Consider the following 20964-nt stretch of genomic DNA (forward strand, 5'->3'; position numbering starts at 1 on the left):
AATAAGTCGGGCAGGTTATTCTTGTTGATCTAGCACATTATGCCAGAAACTGAGCATACACCATATGCTGCTGAGCTGACAACACATTGCTGGCTGCCTGGACAGAATCACACGGTAAGCTCCTGATTTTCAATGTTACGTTATATTCATTATTTCTCTATTATCTTGGTTTAATTTCTATAATACAATAATAGAGTTCACTGTGCAACAAATAACACTGCAGCAGCATGAATGCCTTTTCGTACGTCATCGAGTTGTAGCTCCTGCAGAAAATTTCCAATGTGGAGATTGTCATTACTTTTACGTCTCAGTTTTTGTGATGTTTGATCATGAAGGGAATTACTATAAATACTGCAGACAGTTAAAATAAAAAAGTACTTTTTTCCAGTAGAATGAAAGCCAAAATAGGTCTGCTTTCTGCAACTATTCTTAATATATATTTAAAGAGAACATAAGACCATGTTCACATGATGTGAAGACACTCCGTTATTTGCTGCGATCTTTCAGAGGTGTATCTAGCTCTTCCTGCACCCGGGGCACACTATCAGTTTGGCGCCCCCCCCCTCAGATTTCTGCCCCCTATAATGTCCTCAGATTTCTGCCCCTATAATGTCCTGATCTCTGCCCCTGTAATGTGCTCAGATTTCTTCTGCCCCATAATGTCCTGATTTCTGCCCCATCCCCTCCCTTCCCTTCCCGGGTGCAGTTGCATGTGGTGGAGAAATCTGAAGAACACAGTAGTATACAGCACTGCCCACATAGTAGTATACAGCACAGCCCGCATAGTAGTATACAGCACAGCCCACACAGTAGTATACAGCACAGCCCACACAGTAGTATATAGCACAGCCCACACAGTAGTATATAGCACAGCCCACATAGTAGTATACAGCACAGCCCACACAGTAGTATACAGCACAGCCCACACAGTAGTATACAGCACAGCCCACATAGTAGTATATAGCACAGCCCACATAGTAGTATACAGCACTGCCCACACAGTAGTATACAGCACAGCCCACATAGTAGTATATAGCACAGCCCGCATAGTAGTATATAGCACAGCCCACATAGTAGTATACAGCACTGCCCACACAGTAGTATACAGCACAGCCCACATAGTAGTATATAGCACAGCCCACATAGTAGTATATAGCACAGCCCGCATAGTAGTATACAGCACCGCCCGCATCTCTCCTTCTGGCAGTTTGGTGTCTTCAGCTCCAGCCTCCATTTCCCAGCTGTCTGGAGCTGGAGCATTTACCACAAACCGCAAGGCTGCCTGTGCAGAGCCGGCGAGTGACGTCAGCAGCGTGATCATGTGACCTGATCACACTGCTGGCGCTTCACTGATGCGGAAGTGCCAGTGGCGGTCAGGTTATAGATCAAGGGTACTAGCATCTGAAGACGGTAGTACATCCTTGGGAACCGATGTTCAGCACTTTCTCTGAACCGGCTGTCAATTTGACAGCCGGCTCAGAGAAAGGAAGAATCTCAGTGTGGGGGCAGCAGAATTCCACCGACGGGGAGCCTCCTCCTTGGACCGCCGCATCAGGCGGCCTGCTGGCGCCCCCCTGTCGGCTGCGCCCGGGGCACATGCCCCGGCTGCCCCCCCTGTTGTGAATTCTGCTTTTGGGTTCCCTCCGGTGGTAGTAGGTGGTAATGCAGTTGTCCCTGGGTTGCAGTCCTGGTCAGGTGTGTCTGCTGATTGCAGTTCTGACTGGGGTATTTAGGTGTGCAGGATTCATTAGTCCTTGCCAGTTGTCAATTGTTGTTGGGAGGTGTAGGACCTCTGCCTGGTTCCTCCTGCCTTTCTGCCAAATCAGCAAAGATAAGTTTCTGGGTTTTTTTTCCTGTGGCACACATGCTGTGTGCTTCACAATTCAGTGCTATTCTTTGTGTTTTCTTGTCCAGCTTAGATTGTGTCAGTATTTTCTCAGTCTTGTTGGATTCTCTGGAGTGGCAGATATACATTCCATGTCTTTAGTTACCGTATTTTCCGGCGTATAAGACGACTGGGCGTATAAGACGACCCCCCAACTTTACCAGTTAAAAAATAAAATCTTCTTAAAAGTCGGGGGTCTTCTTATACACCCTATGTCGTCTTATAGGGCCGGTGAATATGTGCCTTTTGGGGGGGGGGGAGTGATCCTGATGAGGACGAGGGGGCGTCTCACAGGAAAGTGAGTATCCCCCATTACCTTATCATAGCGCTGCAGCGTGGGGTCTCTGTGCTGGGAGCGGCGGCTGCTGTGCTGTGCTGTGCTGTGCTGTGGCGGCTCCTCTTCTGCAGTGTGGGGCCTCTGGTGCTGTGGGGCGGTGGCGGCGGCGTATCTTCATACAGTCGGGGCTCCTCCGGCATCTCAAAGACTGGAAGCCCCGCCGGCAACTCCATGGGTACAATGCGGTCAGGTGGCCTCCGGGAAAATGGCCGCTGCTCAGATTCAGATCTCGTCCCGAGATCTCGGGAGACGAGATCTGAATCTGAGCAGTGGCCATTTTCCCGGAGGCAGCTCAATAGGTGCGATGCGGTGGCCCGGCCGCTGGGGGCTGCGCATGCTCAGATTCAGATCTCAACGAGATCTGAATCTAAGCAGCGGCCATTTTCCCGGAGGCCAGCGCATTGTACCGATGGAGTTGCCGGCGGGGCTTCCAGGCTGAGATGCCGGAGGAGCCCCCACTGCATGAAGATACGCCGCCGCCGCCACCGCCCCACAGGCCCCACACTGCAGAAGAGGAGCCGCCACAGCACAGCAGCCGCCGCCGCTCCCAGCACAGAGACCCCACGCTGCAGCGCTATGATAAGGTAATGGGGGATACTCACTTTTCTGTGAGACGCCCCCTCGTCGTCATCAGGATCACTCCCCCCCCCACCCACCATATACACCCGGCGTACAAGGCGATTCCCGGCGTACAAGACGACCCCCGACTTTTAAGAAGATTTTCAGGGGTTAAAAAGTCGTCTTGTACGCCGGAAAATACGGTAGATTGTGGAACTTTTTGTATTATCTGTTGTGGATATTTTTGGAAGGGTTTTAATACTGACCGCCTAGTAATCTGTCCTATCCTTTCCTATTTAGCTAGAGTGGCCTCTTTTGCTAAATCCTGTTTTCTACCTGCGTGTGTCTATTCTTCTCCTACTCAGTCATTATTTGTGGGGGGCTGCCTATCCTTTGGGGGTCTGCTCTGAGGCAAGATAGCATTCCTATTTCCATCTATAGGGGTATTCTGTTATGACCTGGTGGTTAGGAGCACCCGAAGTGACCTGATGGTTAAAACAGAAAACCTGGGACAAGCTCTGAGGAAGTGGTAACTCTACTGACCGCAATCCCTAATCCTATCACACACACTAGAAATAGCCGTGAAGCGTACCTAACTCTCCCTAGACGCCTCTTCACAGCCTAAGAGCTAACTACCCCTAAAGATAGAAATAGTAGCTTACCTTGCCTCAGAGAAATTCCCCAAAGTAAAGGTAGCCCCCCACAAATATTAACTGTGAGTTAAGAGGGAAGTGACAAACACAGGAATGAAACAGATTTTAGCAAAGGAGGCCGAATCTTCTCTAGAAAGACAGAGGATAGGAAAGGGAACTATGCGGTCAGTATAAAAACTACAAAAAACTACGTAGAGTGTGCAAAAAGACCTCCACACCGACTCACGGTGTGGAGGTGCAGCTCTGCACCCCCAGAGCTTCCAGCTAGCAAGGAAATATCATAATAGCAGGCTGGACTGAAACATAGCATGTACTGAAAAATATATTCAAAAACCAATGAACAGCAAATGACTAGCAAGGACTTAGCTTCTGCTGGAGTAGTCAGGTCATCTGAGAATTCCAAGAGAGATCTGAACCAGTACTGAGACATTGACAGCTGGCATGAACTAACGACCTGGGCAGAGTTAAATAGGGAAGCGAGCAGAAGCAATAAACGAGGGCAGCTGAGAAAGCCAACCTCAAAGATCAGCAGTTCCACTCAAAGCCACCAGAGGGTGTCCAAGGACAGAACTCACCAAAGTACCATTCACGACCACAGGAGGGAGCCCGAGAACGGAATTCACAACAGTACCCCCCCCACTTGAGGAGGGGTCACCGAACCCTCACCAGAGCCCCCAGGCCGATCAGGACGAGCCAAATGAAAGGCACGAACCAAATCGGCAGCATGGACATCGGAGGCAGCAACCCAGGAATTATCCTCCTGACCATAGCCTTTCCATTTAACCAGGTACTGAAGCTTCCGTCTCGAAATACGAGAATCTAAAATCTTCTCCACCACATACTCCAACTCCCCCTCAACCAACACCGGAGCAGGAGGATCAACGGAAGGAACCATAGGCGCCACATATCTCCGCAACAACGACCTATGGAACACATTATGGATGGCAAAAGAAGTTGGAAGGGCCAAACGAAACGACACAGGATTGATAATTTCAGAAATCTTATAAGGACCAATGAAACGAGGCTTGAACTTAGGAGAAGAAACCTTCATAGGAACATAACGAGAAGACAACCAAACCAAATCCCCAACACAAAGTCGGGGACCAACACAGCGACGGCGGTTAGCAAAACGTTGCGCCTTCTCCTGAGACAACGTCAAATTGTCCACCACGTGAGTCCAAATTTGTTGCAACCTGTCCACCACAGAATCCACACCAGGACAGTCAGAAGACTCAACCTGCCCTGAAGAAAAACGAGGATGAAAACCAGAATTACAAAAAAAAAGGCGAAACCAAAGTAGCAGAACTAGCCCGATTATTAAGGGCGAACTCGGCCAATGGCAAGAAGGTCACCCAATCATCCTGATCAGCAGAAACAAAGCATCTCAGATAGGTTTCCAAGGTCTGATTGGTTCGTTCGGTTTGGCCATTTGTCTGAGGATGGAACGCTGAAGAAAAAGACAAATCAATGCCCATCTTAGCACAAAAGGACCGCCAAAACCTAGAAACAAATTGGGAACCTCTGTCCGACACAATGTTCTCCGGAATGCCATGCAAACGAACCACATGCTGAAAAAATAATGGAACCAAATCAGAGGAGGAAGGCAATTTAGGCAAGGGTACCAAATGGACCATCTTAGAAAACCGATCACAAACCACCCAGATGACAGACATCCTTTGAGAGACAGGAAGATCAGAAATAAAATCCATGGAAATATGTGTCCAGGGCCTCTTCGGGACAGGCAAAGGCAAAAGCAACCCACTGGCACGAGAACAGCAAGGTTTGGCCCGAGTACAAGTCCCACAGGACTGCACAAAAGAATGCACATCCCGTGACAAGGAAGGCCACCAAAAGGACCTGGCAACCAAATCTCTGGTACCAAAAATCCCAGGATGACCAGCCAACACTGAACAATGAACCTCAGAAATAACCCTACTAGTCCATCTATCAGGGACAAACAGTTTCTCCACTGGGCAGCGGTCAGGTCTATCAGCCTGAAACTCCTGCAGTACCCACCGCAAATCAGGGGAGATGGCAGACAGAATCACCCCCTCTTTAAGAATACCAGCCGGCTCAGGGACTCCCGGAGAATCAGGCAAAAACTCCTAGAAAGGGCATCAGCCTTCACATTCTTAGATCCCGGAAGGTATGAGACCACAAAATCGAAACTGGAGAAAAACAGTGACCATCGAGCCTGTCTAGGGTTCAACCGCTTGGCGGACTCGAGGTAAGTCAGATTCTTGTGATCAGTCGACCACCACGCGATGTTTGGCTCCCTCAAGCCAATGTCGCCACTCCTCAAATGCCCACTTCATAGCCAACAACTCCCGATTGCCGACATCATAATTACGCTCAGCAGGCGAAAACTTTCTAGAAAAGAAAGCACACGGCTTCATCAAGGAGCCATCAGAACTTCTTTGAGACAAAACAGCCCCTGCCCCAATCTCAGAAGCATCAACCTCGACCTGAAAAGGGAGCAAAACATCTGGCTGACGCAACACAGGGGCCGAAGTAAAACGACATTTAAGCTCCTGAAAGGCCTCAACGGCTGCAAGGGACCAGTTCACCACATCAGCGCCTTTCTTCGTCAAATCAGTCAAAGGTTTAACCACACTAGAAAAATTAGCAATGAAGCGACGGTAAAAATTAGCAAAGCCCAGGAACTTCTGAAGACTCTTCACAGATGTAGGTTGAGTCCAATCATAAATGGCCTGAACTTTGACAGGATCCATCTCGATAGTAGAAGGGGAAAAAATGAAGCCCAAAAAGGAAACCTTCTGAACTCCAAAGAGGCATTTAGAGCCCTTCACAAACAACGCATTAGCACGAAGGACCTGGAACACCATCCTGACCTGCCTTACATGAGACTCCCAATCATCCGAAAAGACCAAAATATCATCCAAATATACAATCATGAACCTATCCAGATACTTCCGGAAGATGTCGTGCATAAAGGACTGAAACACAGATGGAGCATTAGAAAGCCCGAATGGCATCACCAGGTACTCAAAATGGCCCTCGGGCGTATTAAATGCTGTTTTCCATTCATCGCCCTGTTTAATACGCACAAGATTATACGCCCCTCGAAGGTCAATCTTGGTAAACCAACTAGCCCCCTTAATCCTAGCAAACAAATCAGACAACAGAGGCAAAGGGTACTGAAATTTGACCGTGATTTTATTGAGAAGGCGGTAATCTATACAGGGTCTCAGAGAGCCATCCTTCTTGGCCACAAAAAAGAACCCTGCTCCCAACGGCGAGGAAGACGGGCGAATATGCCCTTTCTCCAAGGACTCCTTTACATAACTCCGCATAGCGGCATGTTCTGGCACAGATAAATTGAACAGTCGGCCTTTAGGGAACTTACTACCAGGAATCAAATTAATAGCGCAATCACAGTCCCTATGAGGAGGTAGGGCACTGGACTTGGGCTCATCAAATACATCCTGGTAATCCGACAAAAACTCAGGGACTTCAGAAGGAGTGGAAGAAGAAATTGACATCAAAGGAACATCACCATGTATCCTTTGACAACCCCAACTAGACACAGACATTGATTTTCAATCCAGTACTGGATTATGAACCTGTAACCATGGCAAACCCAACACAACAACATCATGCAAATTATGCAACACCAAAAAGTGGATATTTTCCTGATGTGCGGGAGCCATGTGCATGGTCAGCTGAGTCCAGTACTGAGGTTTATTCTTGGCCAATGGCGTAGCATCAATCCCCCTTAAGGGAATAGGACTCTGCAAAGGCTCCAAGGAAAAACCACAGCGCCTGGCAAACTCCAAGTCCATCAAGTTCAGGGCAGCGCCTGAATCCACAAATGCCATAACAGAGTAGGACAACAGTGAACAAATCAGAGTAACAGATAAGAGAAATTTAGGCTGCAAAGTACTAATGGTGACAGACCTAGCGAACCTCTTAGTGCGCTTAGGACAATCAGAGATAGCATGAGAGGAGTCACCACAGTAAAAACACAGCCCATTCTGACGTCTATGTTCTTGCCGTTCAGCTCTGGTCAAAGTCCTATAACATTGCATAGGCTCAGGCCTCCGCTCAGAGGACACCGCCAAATGGTGCACAATTTTGCGCTCGCGCAAACGCCGATCAATCTGAATGGCCAAAGACATTGACTCATTCAGACCAGCAGGCGTGGGGAACCCCACCATAACATCCTTAAGGGCTTCAGAAAGACCCTTTCTGAAAATTGCTGCCAGGGCACACTCATTCCATTGAGTAAGCACAGACCACTTTCTAAACTTCTGGCAATATACTTCTGCCTCATCCTGACCCTGACATAGAGTCAGCAAGATCTTTTCTGCCTGATCCACAGACTTAGGTTCGTCATAAAGCAATCCAAGCGCTAGAAAAAATGCATCCACATTAAGCAATGCAGGATTTCCTGGCTCAAGGGAGAATGCCCAGTCTTGCGGGTCACCACGCAACAAAGAAATAATAATCTTTACTTGCTGAATGGGATCACCAGAGGAGCGGGGTTTCAGAGCAAGAAACAGTCTGCAATTATTTTTGAAATTCAAAAATTTAGATCTATCCCCAGAAAACAAATCAGGAATTGGAATTCTAGGCTCTAACATCGGATTATGAACTACATAATCTTGAATACTCTGTACCCTAGCAGTGAGTTGATCCACACAAGAGGACAAACCTTGAATATCCATATCTACACCTGAGTCCTGAACCACCCAGAGGTTAAGGGGAAAAGAAAGACAAAACAAGCTGCAAAGAAAAAAAAATTGACTCAGAACTTCTCTTTTCCCTCTTTTGAGATGCATTAACACTTTGTAGGCCAGCTGTACTGTTATGACCTGGTGGTTAGGAGCACCCGAAGTGACCTGATGGTTAAAACAGAAAACCTGGGTCAAGCTCTGAGGAAGTGGTAACTCTACTGACCGCAATCCCTAATCCTATCACACACACTAGAAATAGCCGTGGAGGTACCTAACTCTCCCTAGACGCCTCTTCACAGCCTAAGAGCTAACTACCCCTAAAGATAGAAATAGTAGCCTACCTTGCCTCAGAGAAATTCCCCAAAGTAAAGGTAGCCCCCCACAAATATTAACTGTGAGTTAAGAGGGAAGTGACAAACACAGGAATGAAACAGATTTTAGCAAAGGAGGCCGAATCTTCTCTAGAAAGACAGAGGATAGGAAAGGGAACTATGCGGTCAGTATAAAAACTACAAAAAACCACGCAGAGTGTGCAAAAAGACCTCCCCACCGACTCACGGTGTGGAGGTGCAGCTCTGCACCCCCAGAGCTTCCAGCTAGCAAGGAAATATCATAATAGCAGGCTGGACTGAAACATAGCATGTACTGAAAAATATATTCAAAAACCAATGAACAGCAAATGACTAGCAAGGACTTAGCTTCTGCTGGAGTAGTCAGGTCATCTGAGAATTCCAAGAGAGATCTGAACCAGTACTGAGACATTGACAGCTGGCATGAACTAACGACCTGGGCAGAGTTAAATAGGGAAGCGAGCAGAAGCAATAAATGAGGGCAGCTGAGAAAGCCAACCTCAAAGATCAGCAGTTCCACTCAAAGCCACCAGAGGGTGTCCAAGGACAGAACTCACCAAAGTACCATTCACGACCACAGGAGGGAGCCCGAGAACGGAATTCACAACAGTATTTAGTCCTCCGGCTGTGTCGAGGTGTCTAGGGTTTGTTAGGCACACCCCACGGCTACTTCTAGTTGTGGTGTTAGTTCAGGATTTGCGGTCAGTACAGGTTCCACCGACTCCAGAGAAAGTTTTCATGCGGCTCCAAGGTCACCAGATCATAACAGTACAACTGGCCCATAATGAGTTAAATGCATCTCAGAAGAAGGGAAGAAAGGTGTTGAGCCATTTTTTTTTCTGCAGTCTGTTCTGTCTTTTCTTCCCTCTTTATTTATGGGTGGCTGAGGAGTCTTGTGCCAGCATGGATGTTCAGGAATTAGCTTCTCGTGTAGACCAGTTTTGGACACAGGTGACCATGCACATGGCGCCAGCCCATCAGGAAGATTGTCGATTTCTGGTGTTGCATAATTTGCATGATGTTATCGTGCTGGGTTTCCCGTGGTTGCAGGTACATAATCCTGTGTTGGATTGGAAATCTATGTCTGTGACTAGTTGGGGTTGTCAGGGGGTTCATAATGATGTTCCTTTGATGTCAATCTCCTCTTCTTCCTCTTCTGAAATTCCAGAGTTTTTGTCTGATTTTCAGGATGTATTCGATGAGCCCAAGTCCAGTTCCCTTCCACCGCACAGGGACTGTGATTGTGCTATTGACTTGATTCCAGGCAGTAAGTTTCCTAAAGGCCGACTTTTCAACCTGTCTGTGCCTGAACATACCACCATGCGGAGTTATGTTAAAGAGTCTTTGGAGAAAGGGCATATTCGGTCATCTTCTTCACCGTTGGGAGCAGGGTTTTTTTTTGTTGCTAAGAAGGATGGCACCTTGAGACCTTGTATTGATTATCGCCTCTTGAATAAGATCACGGTCAAGTTTCAATACCCTTTACCTTTGCTTTCTGATTTGTTTGCTAGGATTAAGGGGGCTAGTTGGTTTACGAAGATTGACCTTCGGGGGGCATATAATCTTGTTCGTATTAAGCAGGGTGATGAATGGAAAACTGCGTTTAATACGCCCGAAGGCCATTTTGAATACCTTGTGATGCCATTTGGGCTCACTAACGCTCCATCTGTTTTTCAATCCTTCATGCATGATATCTTCCGGACTTATATTTGTCGTGGTTCTCAATGGCAAGAGAACGTAATAAAGCATACAAAAGGACTAGCTCTTGGAAGATGGGAACTCGAGCTGACCATGAGCTAAACCTACCGCACAACTAACAGTGGCCGGGTAGCGTGCCTACGTTTTATCCCTAGACGCCCAGCGCCAGCCGGAGAACTGACTGACCCTAGCAGAGGAAAATACAGACCTGGCTTACCTCTAGAGAAATTTTCCCCAAAAGGCAGACAGTAGCCCCCACATATATTGGCGGTGATTTTAGAGGAAATTGACATACGAAGTATGAAGATAGGTTTAGCAAATTGAGGTCCGCTTACTAGATAGTAGGAAGACAGAAAAGGGAACTTCACGGTCAGCTGAAAACCCTTTCAAAATACCATCCTGAAATTACTTTAAGACTCTAATATCAACTCATGACACCAGAGTGGCAATTTCAGCTCACAAGAGCTTCCAGCCTCAGAAATATTCAATCACAGAGAACTGGAACAAAAATGCAAAACAAACTTAGGACAACAAGTCCAACTTAGCTGATAGTTGTCTAGGAGCAGGAACATGCAACAGAAAGGCTTCTGGTAACATTGTTGGCCGGCATTGAAATGACTGAGGAGCAAGGCTAAATAGAAAACTCCCACATCCAGATGGAAAACAGGTGAACAGAGGAGATGAAGCACACAAGTGCAGTACCACCAGAAACCACCGGGGGAGCCCAGAAACCAAATTCACAACAGTACCCCTCCCTCAAGGAGGGGGCACCGAACCCTCACCAGAACCACCAGGGCGATCAGGATGAGCCCTATGAAAGGCACGGACCAAATCGGAGGCATGAACATCAGAGGCTGTCACCCAAGAGTTATCCTCCTGACCGTAGCCCTTCCACTTGACCAGATACTGAAGTCTCCGTCTGGAAACACGGGAGTCCAAGATCTTCTCGACAACGTACTCCAACTCACCCTTAACCAACACCGGAGCAGGAGGCTCCACGGAAGGCACAACCGGTACCTCATACCTGCGCAACAATGACCGATGGAAGACATTATGAATAGAAAAAGATGCAGGGAGGTCCAAACGAAAGGACACAGGGTTAAGAATCTCCAATATCTTGTACGGGCCGATGAACCGAGGCTTAAACTTAGGAGAAGAAACCTTCATAGGGACAAAACGAGAAGATAACCACACCAAGTCCCCAACACAAAGACGAGGACCAACACGACGACGGCGGTTGGCAAAATGCTGAGTCTTCTCCTGGGACAACTTCAAATTGTCCACCACATGCCCCCAAATCTGATGCAACCTCTCCACCACAGCATCCACTCCAGGACAATCCGAAGACTCCACCTGACCGGAAGAGAAACGAGGATGAAACCCCGAATTACAGAAGAAAGGAGAAACCAAGGTGGCAGAACTAGCCCGATTATTGAGGGCAAACTCCGCCAAGGGCAAAAAGGCAACCCAATCATCCTGATCCGCAGACACAAAACACCTCAAATAAGTCTCCAAGGTCTGATTAGTTCGCTCGGTCTGGCCATTAGTCTGAGGATGGAAAGCAGACGAAAAAGACAAATCAATGCCCATCCTAGCACAGAACGCTCGCCAAAATCTAGACACGAATTGGGTTCCCCTGTCAGAAACGATATTCTCCGGAATACCATGCAAGCGCACCACATTTTGAAAAAACAGAGGAACCAGCTCGGATGAGGAAGGCAATTTGGGCAAGGGAACCAAATGGACCATCTTAGAGAAACGGTCACACACCACCCAGATGACAGACATCTTCTGAGAAACAGGGAGATCAGAAATAAAATCCATGGAGATGTGAGTCCAAGGCCTCTTCGGAATAGGCAAGGATAACAACAATCCACTAGCCCGAGAACAACAAGGCTTGGCCCGAGCACAAACATCACAAGACTGCACAAAACCTCGCACATCTCGCGACAGGGAAGGCCACCAGAAGGACCTAGCCACCAAATCCCTGGTACCAAAGATTCCAGGATGACCTGCTAACGCAGAAGAATGGACCTCCGAGATGACTCTACTGGTCCAATCATCAGGAACAAACATTCTACCAGGCGGGCAACGATCAGGTCTATTCGCCTGAAACTCCTGCAAGACCCGTCGCAAGTCTGGGGAAACAGCAGATAATATCACTCCATCCTTAAGGATACCTGCAGGTTCAGAATTACCAGGGGAATCAGGCTCAAAACTCCTAGAAAGGGCATCCGCCTTCACATTTTTAGAACCTGGTAGGTAAGAAACCACAAAATTAAACCGAGAGAAAAATAACGACCAGCGCGCCTGTCTAGGATTCAGGCGCCTGGCAGACTCAAGATAAATCAAATTCTTGTGGTCGGTCAATACCACCACCTGATGTCTAGCCCCCTCAAGCCAATGACGCCACTCCTCAAAAGCCCACTTCATAGCCAAGAGCTCCCGATTACCAATATCATAATTTCACTCAGCGGGCGAAAATTTACGAGAAAAGAACGCACAAGGTCTCATCACGGAGCAGTCGGAACTTTTCTGCGACAAAACCGCCCCAGCTCCGATTTCTGAAGCGTCAACCTCAACCTGAAAAGGAAGAGTAACATCAGGCTGACGCAATACAGGGGCGGAAGAAAAGCAGCGCTTAAGCTCCCGAAAGGCCTCCACAGCAGCAGGGGACCAATCAGCAACATCAGCACCCTTCTTAGTCAAATCAGTCAACGGTTTAGCAACATCAGAAAAACCAGTTATAAATCGACGATAAAAATTAGCAAAGCCCAAAAACTTCTGAAGACTCTTAAGAGAAGAGGGTTGCGTCCAATCACAAATAGCCTGAACCTTGACAGGGTCCATCTCAATGGAAGAGGGTGAAAAAATGTACCCCAAAAACTAAATCTTTTGAACCCCAAAAACGCACTTAGAACCCTTTACACACAAGGAATTAGAGCGCAAAACCTGAAAAACCCTCCTGACCTGTTGGACATGAGAGTCCCAGTCATCCGAAAAAATCAAAATATCATCAAGATACACAATCAAAAATGTATCCAAATAATCACGGAAAATGTCATGCATAAAGGACTGAAAGACTGAAGGGGCATTTGAAAGACCAAAAGGCATTACTAAGTACTCAAAATGGCCCTCAGGCGTATTAAATGCGGTTTTCCACTCATCCCCCTGCTTAATTCGCACCAAATTATACGCCCCACGAAGATCAATCTTAGAGAACCACTTGGCCCCCTTTATTCGAGCAAACAAATCAGTAAGCAGTGGCAAAGGATACTGATATTTAACCGTGATTTTATTCAAAAGCCGATAATCAATACACGGTCTCAAAGAGCCATCTTTTTTAGCTACAAAGAAAAAACCGGCTCCTAAGGGAGATGACGAAGGACGAATATGTCCCTTTTCCAAGGACTCCTTAATATATTCCCGCATAGCAGCATGTTCAGGCACAGATAGATTAAATAAACGACCCTTTGGAAACTTACTGCCCGGAATCAGATCTATAGTACAATCGCAATCTCTGTGCGGAGGTAGTGAACCAAGTTTAGGCTCCTCAAAAACGTCACGATAATCAGATAAAAATTCCGGAATCTCAGAGGGAATAGATGACGAAATGGAAACCAAAGGTACGTCCCCATGAGTCCCCTGACATCCCCAGCTTAACACAGACATTGCTTTCCAGTCGAGGACTGGGTTATGAGATTGCAGCCATGGCAATCCAAGCACCAACACATCATGTAGATTATACAACACAAGGAAGCGAATAATCTCCTGGTGATCCGGATTAATACGCATAGTTACTTGTGTCCAGTATTGTGGTTTGTTACTAGCCAATGGCGTGGAGTCAATACCCTTCAGAGGTATAGGAACTTCCAGAGGCTCTAAATCAAACCCACAGCGTTTGGCAAAGGACCAATCCATAAGACTCAAAGCGGCGCCAGAGTCGACATAGGCGTCCGCGGTAATAGACGATAAAGAGCAAATCAGGGTCACAGATAGAATAAACTTAGACTGTAAAGTGCCAATTGAAACAGACTTATCAACCTTCTTAGTACGTTTAGAGCATGCTGATATAACATGAGTTGAATCACCACAATAGAAGCATAACCCATTTTTTCACCTAAAATTCTGTCGTTCGCTTCTGGACAGAATTCTATCACATTGCATAATCTCTGGCGTCTTCTCAGTAGACACCGCCAAATGGTGCACAGGTTTGCGCTCCCGCAAACGCCGATCAATCTGAATAGCCATTGTCATGGACTCATTCAGACCTGTAGGCACAGGGAACCCCACCATAACATCTTTAATGGCATCAGAGAGACCCTCTCTGAATTTCGCCGCCAGGGCGCACTCATTCCACTGAGTAAGCACAGACCACTTACGAAATTTTTGGCAGTATATTTCAGCCTCATCTTGCCCTTGAGACAGGGCCATTAAGGCTTTTTCAGCCTGAATTTCTAAATGAGGTTCCTCATAAAGCAACCCCAAAGCCAGGAAAAACGCATCCACACTGAGCAACGCAGGATCCCCTGGTGCCAAAGCAAATGCCCAATCCTGAGGGTCGCCCCGGAGCAAGGAAATTACAATCCTGACCTGCTGTGCAGGATCTCCAGCGGAGCGAGATCTCAGAGACAAAAATAATTTACAATTATGTTTGAAATTCTGGAAGCGAGATCTATCCCCAGAGAAAAATTCAGGTAAAGGAATTCTAGGTTCAGATGTAGGAGCATGAATAACGAAATCCTGTAAGCTTTGAACCTTCATAGCGAGATTATTCAAACCTGTAGCTAAACTCTGAGGATCCATATTAATCAGGTGAAATCAGAACCATTCAAGGATTAGAAGGAGAGAGAGACGAAGGCTGCAGTAAGCAGAGATGCTAGTGAATCAACTAATGAGCAAACTCAGGAAAAAAAAAAATCTCTGCAGACTTCTATTCTCTCCTTTCTTCTGCCAATTATTTTAACTCTTGTCCGGCCAAACTGTCGAGGTTCTCAATGGCAAGAGAACGTAATAAAGCATACAAAAGGACTAGCTCTTGGAAGATGGGAACTCGAGCTGACCATGAGCTAAACCTACCGCACAACTAACAGTGGCCGGGTAGCGTGCCTACGTTTTATCCCTAGACGCCCAGCGCCAGCCGGAGAACTGACTGACCCTAGCAGAGGAAAATACAGACCTGGCTTACCTCTAGAGAAATTTTCCCCAAAAGGCAGACAGTAGCCCCCACATATATTGGCGGTGATTTTAGAGGAAATTGACATACGAAGTATGAAGATAGGTTTAGCAAATTGAGGTCCGCTTACTAGATAGTAGGAAGACAGAAAAGGGAACTTCACGGTCAGCTGAAAACCCTTTCAAAATACCATCCTGAAATTACTTTAAGACTCTAATATCAACTCATGACACCAGAGTGGCAATTTCAGCTCACAAGAGCTTCCAGCCTCAGAAATATTCAATCACAGAGAACTGGAACAAAAATGCAAAACAAACTTAGGACAACAAGTCCAACTTAGCTGATAGTTGTCTAGGAGCAGGAACATGCAACAGAAAGGCTTCTGGTAACATTGTTGGCCGGCATAGAAATGACTGAGGAGCAAGGCTAAATAGAAAACTCCCACATCCAGATGGAAAACAGGTGAACAGAGGAGATGAAGCACACAAGTGCAGTACCACCAGAAACCACCGGGGGAGCCCAGAAACCAAATTCACAACATATATTGATAAATTTTTGATTGTATATTTGGACGATATTTTGATTTTTTCTGATGATTGGAAGTCTCATGAGGAACAGGTCAGGTTGGTATTTCAGATCCTTCGTGACAATGCTTTGTTTGTGAAGGGGTCTAAGTGTCTCTTTGGGGTGCAGAAGGTTTCTTTTTTGGGCTTTATTTTTTCTCCCTCATCTATGGAGATGGATCCGGTTAAGGTTCAGGCCATTCATGACTGGATTCAACCCACATCCGTGAAGAGCCTTCAGAAATTTTGGGGTTTTGCACATTTTTATTGCCGGTTCATTGCTAACTTCTCCCGCATGGTTAAACCCTTGACTGATTTGACGAAAAAAGGCGCTGATGTGCCGAATTGGTCCTCTGCAGCTGTCTCTGCCTTTCAGGAGCTTAAACGCCGATTTACTTCTGCTCCGGTGTTGCGCCAACCAGATGTTTCTCTTCCGTTTCAGGTTGAGATTGATGCTTCTGAGATTGGGGCAGGGGCCGTTTTGTCTCAGAGGGATTCTGTTGGTTCTTTGATGAAACCATGTGCCTTCTTCTCCCGCAAGTTTTCGCCTGCTGAACGCAATTATGATGTCGGCAATCGGGAGTTGTTGGCTATGAAGTGGGCGTTTGAGGAGTGGCGACATTGGTTTGAGGGAGCTAAGCACCGTATTGTGGTCCTGACTGATCATAAGAATTTGAATTACCTCGAGTCTGCCAAACGGCTGAGTCCTAGACAGGCTCGATGGTCCTTGTTTTTTTCCCGTTTTGATTTCGTGGTTTCGTATCTTCCGGGTTCTAAGAATATTAAGGCTGATGCCCTTTCTAGGAGTTTTTTGCCTGATTCTCCTGAGGTCCTTGAACCAGTCGGCATTCTGAAAGAAGGGGTGGTCCTTTCTGCCATTTCCCCTGATTTACGGCGGGTTCTTCAGGAATTTCAGGCTGATAGACCTGATCGCTGTCCTGTGGGGAAATTGTATGTTCCTGACAGATGGACTAGTAGAGTGATTTCTGAGGTTCACTGTTCTGTGTTGGCTGGTCATCCTGGTATTTTTGGTACCAGAGATTTGGTTGGTAGGTACTTTTGGTGGCCTTCGTTGTCACGTGATGTGCTTTCTTTTGTGCAGTCCTGTGGGACTTGTGCGCGGGCCAAGCCTTGTTGTTCCCGTGCTAGTGGGTTACTTTTGCCATTGCCGGTTCCTGAGAGGCCCTGGACGCATATTTCTATGGATTTTATTTCTGATCTTCCGGTTTCCCAGAGGATGTCGGTTATCTGGGTTGTTTGTGACCGGTTTTCTAAGATGGTTCATTTGGTGCCTTTGCCTAAATTGCCTTCCTCTTCAGAGTTGGTTCCGTTGTTTTTTCAGCATGTGGTTCGCTTGCATGGTATTCCAGAGAATATTGTGTCCGACAGAGGTTCCCAGTTTGTTTCTAGGTTTTGGCGGGCCTTTTGTGCTAGGCTGGGCATTGATTTGTCTTTTTCTTCTGCATTTCATCCTCAGACAAATGGCCAGACCGAGCGAACTAATCAGACTTTGGAGACTTATTTGAGATGCTTTGTGTCTGCCGATCAGGATGATTGGGTGGCCTTTTTGCCATTGGCCGCGTTTGCCCTTAATAATCGGGCTAGTTCGGCTACTTTGGTTTCGCCTTTTTTTTGAAATTTTGGTTTTCATCCTCGTTTTTCTTCTGGGCAGGTTGAGCCTTCTGACTGTCCTGGTGTGGATTCTGTGGTTGACAGGTTGCAGCAGATTTGGGCTCATGTGGTGGACAATTTGGTGTTGTCTCAGGAGGAGGCTCAACGTTTTGCTAACCGTCGTCGGTGTGTTGGTTCCCGGCTTCGGGTTGGGGATTTGGTTTGGTTGTCTTCCCGTCATGTTCCTATGAAGGTCTCTTCCCCTAAGTTTAAGCCTCGGTTTATTGGTCCTTATAGGATTTCTGAGATTATTAATCCGGTGTCTTTTCGATTGGCGCTTCCGGCCTCTTTTGCTATCCATAATGTCTTCCATAGATCTTTATTGCGGAAATATGTGGTGCCCGTTGTTCCCTCTGTTGATCCTCCGGCCCCTGTTTTGGTTGATGGGGAGCTGGAGTATGTGGTTGAGAAGATTTTGGATTCTCGTTTTTCGAGGCGGAGGCTTCAGAACCTTGTCAAATGGAAGGGTTATGGCCAGGAGGATAATTCTTGGGTTTTTGCTTCTGATGTCCATGCTGCTGATCTGGTCCGTGCCTTTCATCTGGCTCGTCCTGATCGGCCTGGGGGCGCTGGTGAGGGTTCGGTGACCCCTCCTCAAGGGGAGGGTACTGTTGTGAATTCTGCTTTTGGGTTCCCTCCGGTGGTAGTAGGTGGTAATGCAGTTGTCCCTGAGTTGCAGTCCTGGTCAGGTGTATCTGCTGATTGCAGTTCTGACTGGGGTATTTAAGTGTGCAGGATTCATTAGTCCTTGCCAGTTGTCAATTGTTGTTGGGAGGTGTAGGACCTATGCCTGGTTCCTCCTGCCTTTCTGCCAAATCAGCAAAGATACAGTAAGTGTCTGTTTTTTTTTCCTGTGGCACACATGCTGTGTGCTTCACAATTCAGTGCTATTCTTTGTGTTTTCTTGTCCAGCTTAGATTGTGTCAGTATTTTCTCAGTCTTGTTGGATTCTCTGGAGTGGCAGATATACATTCCATGTCTTTAGTTAGATTGTGGAACTTTTTGTATTATCTGTTGTGGATATTTTTGGAAGGGTTTTAATACTGACCGCCTAGTAATCTGTCCTATCCTTTCCTATTTAGCTAGAGTGGCCTCTTTTGCTAAATCCTGTTTTCTACCTGCGTGTGTCTATTCTTCTCCTACTCACAGTCATTATTTGTGGGGGGCTGCCTATCCTTTGGGGGTCTGCTCTGAGGCAAGATAGCATTCCTATTTCCATCTATAGGGGTATTTTGTTATGACCTGGTGGTTAGGAGCACCCGAAGTGACCTGATGGTTAAAACAGAAAACCTGGGACAAGCTCTGAGGAAGTGGTAACTCTACTGACCGCAATCCCTAATCCTATCACACACACTAGAAATAGCCGTGGAGCGTACCTAACTCTCCCTAGACGCCTCTTCACAGCCTAAGAGCTAACTACCCCTAAAGATAGAAATAGTAGCCTACCTTGCCTCAGAGAAATTCCCCAAAGTAAAGGTAGCCCCCCACAAATATTAACTGTGAGTTAAGAGGGAAGTGACAAACACAGGAATGAAACAGATTTTAGCAAAGGAGGCCGAATCTTCTCTAGAAAGACAGAGGATAGGAAAGGGAACTATGCGGTCAGTATAAAAACTACAAAAAAACATGTAGAGTGTGCAAAAAGACCTCCACACCGACTCACGGTGTGGAGGTGCAGCTCTGCACCCTCAGAGCTTCCAGCTAGCAAGGAAATATCATAATAGCAGGCTGGACTGAAACATAGCATGTACTGAAAAATATATTCAAAAACCAATGAACAGCAAATGACTAGCAAGGACTTAGCTTCTGCTGGAGTAGTCAGGTCATCTGAGAATTCCAAGAGAGATCTGAACCAGTACTGAGACATTGACAGCTGGCATGAACTAACGACCTGGGCAGAGTTAAATAGGGAAGCGAGCAGAAGCAATAAATGAGGGCAGCTGAGAAAGCCAACCTCAAAGATCAGCAGTTCCACTCAAAGCCACCAGAGGGTGTCCAAGGACAGAACTCACCAAAGTACCATTCACGACCACAGGAGGGAGCCCGAGAACGGAATTCACAACAGTATTTAGTCCTCCGGCTGTGTCAAGGTGTCTAGGGTTTGTTAGGCACACCCCACGGCTACTTCTAGTTGTGGTGTTAGTTCAGGATTTGCGGTCAGTACAGGTTCCACCGACTCCAGAGAAAGTTTTCATGCGGCTCCAAGGTCACCAGATCATAACACCCCCCTGAATATGCCACTGCGATCTTTAGTAAAGTTTCTTGTGAAGTAAACAGTTGCAATTTTTTTTTCTTCAAAACTACGACTTGGAAAATTCCAGCAAGAAAACACAACACAATTGCATTGCATGAACACGGCCTAAAACTTCCTCCACATTCAAGTTTATTTACTTAAAGTTAACCTGTCAGTGGGATTTTGCTAAGTAACCTACAGAGATTGTCAGGTTGTCGCTCTTGCACTGATTAAAATGATACCTGGAGTGAAGAAATCTGTCTTGTGGTTCTTGTGTAATCAATGTGAGAAGTTTTCCGTTAATGGTATGCCCGTGCTCCAGGGCAGGACTGTAGGCAGAGTCTTATATTCCTGCTCTAAGCTGGAGAAACCAAGGAAAGACCTGCCCACTGGCCGTCCCGAAGCACAAACATGGTCCTCATCATAGAGACAGAGAGAGACAGACAGTTTGTGCTTCGAGGCGGCCTGTGGGCAGGTCTTCCTTGGTTTCTCTGGCTTAAAGCAGGAAGATAAGACTCTGCCTACAGTCCTGCCATGGAGCACGGGCATATCATTAACGGAAAACCTCTCACACTGATTACACAAGAACCACAAGACGGATTTCTTCACCCCAGGTATCATTTTAATCAGTGTATGAATGGAAACATGACAGCCTGTAGTTTACTTAGCAAAATCCTACCGACAGGTTCGCTTTAAGAAACACGTCAAAATGTCCAGAGTTTTTTTGTGTTTTTTGTTTTTTAGCCATTTCTTGTGTTTTATTTTTTACTTTTTGTTCATTGCGTTAGTAGTTGGAATTTTTGGAATTGGAATGGAATTGGAATGGAATTGGAATGGAATTTTGGAAGTGGAATTTTTTTTATATTACAAATAATGTGATTTATCCCCTTCTATCCAAGGCCATTTTCATTTTCTCCTCCCCTTCTTCTCAGAGCAATAACTTTTTTATTTTTCTATCAATATGACTGGGTGAGGGCTTATTTTTTGTTAGAAGAGTTGTATGTTTGAACAACACCATTGATTTTACCAAATAATGCACTTTAAAGTTGGAAAAAATTAATTCAGTGTGGTGAAATTGCAAAAAAAAGTGCAATTCCGCAATTTTTTTTATCATGTTCACTAAATGCTAAAACTGACCTGCCT

The 20964-nt window shown here is 46.4% G+C and overlaps 1 protein-coding gene across 2 annotated transcripts in view; it reads left to right on the forward strand.

The window, feature by feature from the left end:
• The window catches only part of LOC143806825 (synaptotagmin-2-like), a 103185-nt gene continuing 82221 nt past the window's right edge, over positions 1–20964 (forward strand). For both annotated transcript variants that reach the window (XM_077287764.1, XM_077287768.1), the window contains exon 1: positions 1–114. The gene's annotated coding sequence lies outside the window, so the exon portion shown is untranslated. The remainder of the gene's footprint in view (positions 115–20964) is intronic.

Source organism: Ranitomeya variabilis, chromosome 2 (assembly GCF_051348905.1).
Source record: "Ranitomeya variabilis isolate aRanVar5 chromosome 2, aRanVar5.hap1, whole genome shotgun sequence".
Lineage (NCBI taxonomy): Eukaryota > Metazoa > Chordata > Amphibia > Anura > Dendrobatidae > Ranitomeya > Ranitomeya variabilis.